We start from the raw sequence: 6,959 nt of genomic DNA, 5'->3' as shown, positions 1-6,959 counted from the left end.
GATAAGTCCACTGCAGTCCAATTTCAGGTTCTGAAAGTACCCATTTCTGAAAGTCAATGAGAAAACGACAGTCCACTGACTCGAGGGACAGAAAATCATCCTAAAACATATTGTGATTTACAATTTACCCTAATGGGTAATGAAAAAACCCAAACCTGCTTATGCCAAACTGTCCTTATGCATAGAAGGACTGGGTCTAACGAGGAAGGCTCGACTGGTGAATTGGTACACTTGCAGACTCATTTTTGACTACATTAACAAAAAGATGATCTTTTCTCTTAAATCCTGTGCATCTGTGAATTTTCAGATAGGTGTTACATGTCTGAATAGCTGAATGCAAAGCGACTGTTCACCAAATGACAAAAATAAAGATAAACCACGGCCCGGGAATGAACACCATGAGTGTAGACTTCATTCCTTCTTGTTTCTCCCACCGCATCCGTCCGTCCGTCCCCCTTCGGAATGGCATAAGGCATCATTATACGGCTAAAGAGTCCTTTCAGGCTGGCCCAGCCTTCAAGGCTGGCAGGACAGACCGACAGCCCACTTCCCAAAGGCTCCAGCTCCCACCCCCCTCCGCCCCTCCCATCCCGCCCCGCTCGTCTCGCCCTATAGAGGGAGGAGGGGGTCAATGCCCACTGTCCCCGGCGTTGCAGCCTGGGGACCCCCGGGAGTGGCGGGGGGAGATGGCGGCCCCGGAGCGCAGAGCGGCTGGCGGGCGAGGAGGGGCCGCAAGGGGCGCGAGGACCGGACAGGGGAGCCCCGTGGGCTGCGAGCGCCCCGGCTGCTTGCCTGGAAGGGTCTGAGCGGAGAGAAGGGCAGCGGGCAAGGACACGGAGCCCCGCGAGGGCGCGGCGGGCCGGCGAGGAGGGGCCGAGGGCGGCGCTCCCGGAGACCCGGGCCGGAGCCAGGGCAGCGGAGTCCCCGTAAGCCTCCACCCCGCGGGCAAAGTTGCTCTGGCGAAGCTCCCAACTTTCCCTTCCCGACCTGGCCGGCGGGGAGCGCGGGGACGGCAGGGCGCAGCCACGACGCCCCGCTCCTTACTTACCTGGCGCGTCCGAAGCTCGGAGCCCTGGCGGTGCTGGGCAAAGTTTGGGGTGACGGCGGCGGGGCGGGCGCGGGGCACCGGGGACGCGGGCGGCGCGGCCCGACGGCAGCGAGTCGGCGGGCCTGCAGGCTGCGCCGCCCCGGGCAGGTCCCCGCGCCCGCAACGGCTTTGACTAAAATAGGCATCGAGGCGCCGGGAGCCGGGGCCGCACCGCGCACGCGCCAAGCCGCCCAGCGCGCCCCGGGCGGGCGGAGCCGCGCGAGGCTCCGGGACGCCCGCCCGAGCTTGGGCGCCGAAGCCGGGGAGGGAGGTGGGTGTGGGGGGGGCAGTGTCCGCACACCCGGACCTCGGGTTTGAAAAGCCCGCTGGCTTCTGCCTCGCGCCCTTCTCGCCGTCTGAATCCCGTCCTCGCTGGGGGCAGGAGTGCGCGCGGGTGGCGCGGCGGGACGGGGCGGGACGGGGCGGGACGGGGCGCGCCGCGCGCCCCCCTCGCGGTGAGAGGAAAAGAGCTCCAGAACCTTCCTTTCCCAGCAAGGATGAACGACCATCCCTTTCCCCACCCGAGAAACTTCTTTCCGGAATACTCGCCTGCACGAGGGCCGCACTCGTCCCGTGGCCCACGTTTGACGCGCGGGACCCCGCCAGCCTGCGGCGAGACCGACTGTGGACGGCCGCCGGCCACCGGCTTTCCCTTCCGAGAAGAAGGGTGCCACCGGACGAGGGCTCCCGCCCTCCACGGTGAGCCCAGCGCCTCGGGGATTCCCTACCCGTGGAGTGGAAGTGTGCCACCATCAACAGTGACTTGTTCACTCCGCAACAAATTTCGGGTAAGATGTACAGGAAAGAGAGAGGGCGAGAGAAAGAAAACCACAAGCCAAACACCTGGCAGCAAGTGGCCCTTGGCTTTGGTGGGGAGGGAGGGGTGTAGGTCAGACAGGGAGAGGCGAGGTGCGCGCCCCAAACACCACCTTCCGTGGCTCTTGCCTTAGACAGGTTTCAACCACATCTGCTAATCAGTGCCTCGTGCTAGAAATTCAGTCAGACGCTTCCCCAAAGGCCCATGTAGGGATGGCTTGGCCCCTAGCCTGTGGCACTACTGGGAGCAGGTAGAAGCTTGAGGAGGATTTAGGTCACTGGGGCGTGGCCTGGGGGGGGGGGGGAACCTGCCTCTCTCTTTATTTCTGTCCCTACCATGATGTCCTCTGCCTGCCACAGACACAAAGGCGATGAGTGCTAGGGACCATGAATGGGAACTAATGAAAACTGGGAACCAAAAGAAAAAACCCTTTTTTCTCCTTTGAAGTTAATTAGCTCAGGTGTTTTGTGGCAGTGTCACAGTGGGTGACCCTGGAGAAAGTACTTAGCGCTTCCCCATCCAGTTACGACTATGTAACACGGTGCTGCTGCTGCTGGTGGTGGTTACTGGGCCTGGACCTCATAGAATTGTTTTGAGGCCTGCATAGTAGAATCCATGAAAAGGCTCTGGATGGTGTTTGTAATGCAAGTTCTTCATACATAAAAGTACGTCTTCTTTATAAGTCTCTAACATGTCTAAATTTTTTTGGTAACTATATAGTGTTAACTTTTAAGGTTGCTCTTTTAGGGGTCTGTTTCTGTTTCTCAGACATCTTGGTGGCCTCTACTAAATACATTTTAAAATGAGGGTAAAATATGATCTGTGCACCAAGATTTCACTATATGACTGTTGTGTCATATGGATCATAATAAGGACATTAGAAGTAACCTAAATTCAGCCCGGCAGGGTGGCTCATGTCTGTAATCCTAGTCACTCAGGAGGCTGAGATCTGAGGATTGTGATTCAAAGTCAGCCCCGACACTAAAGAACATGGACTCTTATCTACAATTAACTACTAGAAAATGGGAAGTGAGCTATGGCTCAAAGGTTAGGGGCAGTTGACTTGAGCTGAAGAGCATAGGGACAATGCCCAGGCCCAGTGTTCAAGCCCTATGACCCCCCCCCCCACACACAAAGCAAGAAAGAAAAGAAAAAAAGAAATAACCTAAATTCAAACAGTGGAAAATTAAGTAATTATTTTGAACATTTGTATTCTAAGTAGCTATTGAAATAATTTGTAGAACATTATAATAATGTCTGCAAGTTAAATAGAGTCATGATTGGTAAACTGTCGATTAAATGCCTGGCTCACTGTGTGCAAGCTAAATGGTTTTTACACTCTTCAATCACTGGAGAAATGACCCAGCAATCCTACTCCTTGGCATTCATTCAAATGTCCAGAAACAAGGACATACTAAAGCCACTAGCACTATTTACCATAGTGAAGATATGGAACCAACCCAGATGCCCCTCATTAGATGACTGGATCAAGATGTGGTATTTATACACAATGGAATTCTATGCTGCCACTAGAAAGAATGACATTGCCCCATTTGTAAGGAAATGGAAAGAAAAGTGAAGTAAGCTAGACCCAAAGGAGCATAGATTCAATGATTTCCCTCATTTGTAATAATTAGTACACATCTAGGACTCTCCTAGCAGAGGATCACAATAGCTCAAAATTTGTGTACGTATGGTCATACAGGATGAGACTAAATGAAATAAACTCTAGGATATGGAAACAAGAGGTTTATCTTTGTGAATGTTGTTCTTGATGTACCATATTAAGTTAATTTCTTTTCTCTTTTTTCCCCCTTACGGTTAATCTCATGTGGTTACTGTGTCTGACTTTGTTACTTGGTATAGTGTATATATTTTTATTTGTTTATTTGAAATAAGGAAGGGAAGGGGGAAAACATTATGATTGGGAGGGAATGGGGAGTGGGAAACGGGGACAAAAGCATGAGAAGGGGTATCAAGGGTTGAGAAATAATGTACCCATTACCCTAATGAATGTAACTGTAATCCCTCTATACATTACCCCAACAATAAAATACAATAAAAAAGATGAAAAAGAATATTTAATGACATATCAGAGATATATCTAATTTCTTTTCCTGTGTGTGTCAATCTTGGAGCTAAACTCAGGGCCCGGAAGCTCTCCCTGAGCTTTTTTGCTCTAGGCTAGCATAGTACCACTTGAACAACAGCTCTACTTCCAACTTTTTGGTAGTTAATTGGAGATAAGAGTTCCATAGATCTCAGCCTCCCAAATAGCTAGTGTTACAAGTCTGAGCCACTGGTGTCCAGTTAATTTCTTTTCACAGATATAGGGATGTTTGTGACTTTATAAAATTCAAATTCAGAGCCTCAGTTTTCTTGGAACTCAGTCATCATATTTTTCCTCTCCCCATCTTACCTCACTTCCTTCTTGTCTTTTCTCCAGCTCCTCTTCCTGCTTTTGTAAAATTTTGCAAAATGATTATATTTTACTTACAAAATAAAGAAAAAGAAAACTCTGTATTTACAAGATACACTCACATCTCTGTGAAGTTGAATACCTGTAAGGCATTTACATCATAGGAAGTTTGCGTACTAGTTGGAAAGGAACGCTGAATTCAAGTCATAAGGTTTCAGTTCTAGCCTTTAAAAGAACTTGTGCTTTCTCTCTATTGGAAAAAAATCATATCTCTCACTGTAACCCATCTAAAATTTAAAACTATGAGTATCTTATTGTATTTAAGTTTCTTATCACTGATATAGAAATTATATGACTCCCTCCTGGTTTCACTGACTTTTCTGCCCACGCTGGCTTCATATTTTAATCGTCCGAGCTCAGCCTCCTGAGTAGCTAGGATTAGTAGCTACCAGTGCCTGACCTTGACAGCTTTTTTTATATCATCAGTTGTGAGCCTTGAACTCGGGGCCTGTGCATTATCCCTGAGCCCTTCTGTTGAAGGCTAGTGCTCTACCACATTGAGCCACAGCACCACTTCTGATCTCCTGATGGCTAATTAGAGAGAAGAATCTCATGGACTCTCCTGTCTGGGCTGGCTTTGAACCATAAACCTCAAATTCACTCTCCTGTATAGTTAGAATTGTAGGCATGAGCCACCAGCACCCAGCTATGGACAGAATTTAAGAAATAGTAATAAACGATTTTTCAGGAGCACTTAAGGTTGACAGATGATCAAGCAGATAATACGAAAAATCTCTGTTTACCTTCCCCTTCCTCAGCTCATTTCTTCTATCATTAATATCCGGTGTCACTGTGGTATATTTGTCATAGTTAGAAAACCAATATTGACACACCATTATTAACATAGCTTACAATAGACTTCATGCTCTGCATTGTAGACAATGGGTTTTATCAAAGGTCAAAATCCCATCTCCACTATTATGATATCATGCAGAACAAGTTTAATATTCTTCGTCCTACTGCAGATCTCCAACCAAACTCCTGTCAGCCATGAAGGGTTTCATATTTCCATAGTGTTGCCTTTGTCAAAATGTCATAAAGTTGGCTTTTTAATGGTATAGTATCTTTTCAGACTGGCTTCTTTAAACATTATGTATTTGAGCTTCCTTCATGCCCTTTTTATTTCTTTTCACTCATTTGACATGCACATATATTGTGAAAAGAGTGCCAAATTCAAATTTGCTAACACATCCATCACTTCACAGTTAATGGAGTGAGTGTTAAGAGCATTTAACCTACTTTCTTAGCAAATTTCAAGTGCACAATACAGTATTGTAAATTGTATATTCACAGAACTTACTTTTCTTACAATTGGAAGTTTGCACCCTTGGACCAACTTCTTTCCATTTTCTCCCACTCTTGGGGCCCTAGAAAACTGCTCATTTCCTTGACTTTTGTTTTAATTCCTTGTATAGATGAGAGCCTATAGTCATACAGTATTTGTGTTTCTCATTTTATTTAGCAGAATATCCCCAGGTTTATCTAGGTTGCCACAGATGCTACAATTTTCTTTTTTTTCCTGGGTAGATAGTATTCCTGTGGGGTGTGTGTGTGTGTGTGTGTGTGTGTGTGTGTGTGTGTGTGTGTGTGTGTGAGACTGTGTCTGTGTCCTTATCCAGCTTCCAACTTAGGTTGTTTATGTGTCTTGGTGATTGCGAACACAATTGCCATCAATTATGGGGCTGCAGACATCTCTGCAATGTACAGATTTTGTTTCCTTCAGATATATACCCACAAGTAGGAATATATCAGTGATATTTGTAATTTTTCTAAGAAATGTCTCTATTGTTTTCCATAATGCAGATTCTACCAACCTGCGTTCCTAACCATCAGTGCCCAAGGAAGGGTTACCTTTTCTCCACATCCTGGCCAACATTTATTTATTTTTGTCATTTTGATAATTGTTCTAACAAGTGAATGTGAGGTGATTAACTCATTGTGGTTTTAATTTATATTTCCTTGATATATATTTGTATGTATGTATGTGAATGCATATATATATGAAAGAATTACCATATTCAGATTTGTTAACATATCCATCACGTTACCTCATATATATGTGTAAATATGTATACATGTATAAAGATGCCTCTCTCTCTCTCTCTCTCTCTCTCTCTCACTCTCTCTCTCTCTCTCTGTATCTATTTAGCCAGGCTGACTCATTATTCTGTGCCCAAGGCAAAGATTACAGAATATTGAATATGTATGTGTGTATCTCAAATGATCCTCCTTCTTTAGCCTTCCTGCTATTGGGATTAATAGATTCATACCACTAAACTCAGTCTCTTTTGCATATTCTGTTGTTGTTTGTTATTTTTGTTTTGTTTTGGTGTCTGTCTTGGAGTTTGAACTCAAGACCTGAGCACTCTCCCTAAGCTTTCTTGCTTAAGGCTAGCATTCTACCTTCTACCACTTGAACCACATCTCTACTTTTGGCTTTTTGGGTAGTTAATTGGAGATAATACTCTCAAGAAACTTTGGTGCCTGGGTTGGCTTCAACCCCAAATCCTCAGATATCAGCCTCCTGAGTAGCTAGGGTAACAGGTAGGAGCAACCAGTGTGCAGCTTCCTTTGTT

The sequence above is a fragment of the Megascapheus bottae genome, chromosome 8, assembly GCF_031878675.1.
Source record: "Megascapheus bottae isolate mThoBot1 chromosome 8, mThoBot2.hap1, whole genome shotgun sequence".
Lineage (NCBI taxonomy): Eukaryota > Metazoa > Chordata > Mammalia > Rodentia > Geomyidae > Megascapheus > Megascapheus bottae.
Note: the sequence above shows the minus strand (reverse complement) of the source record.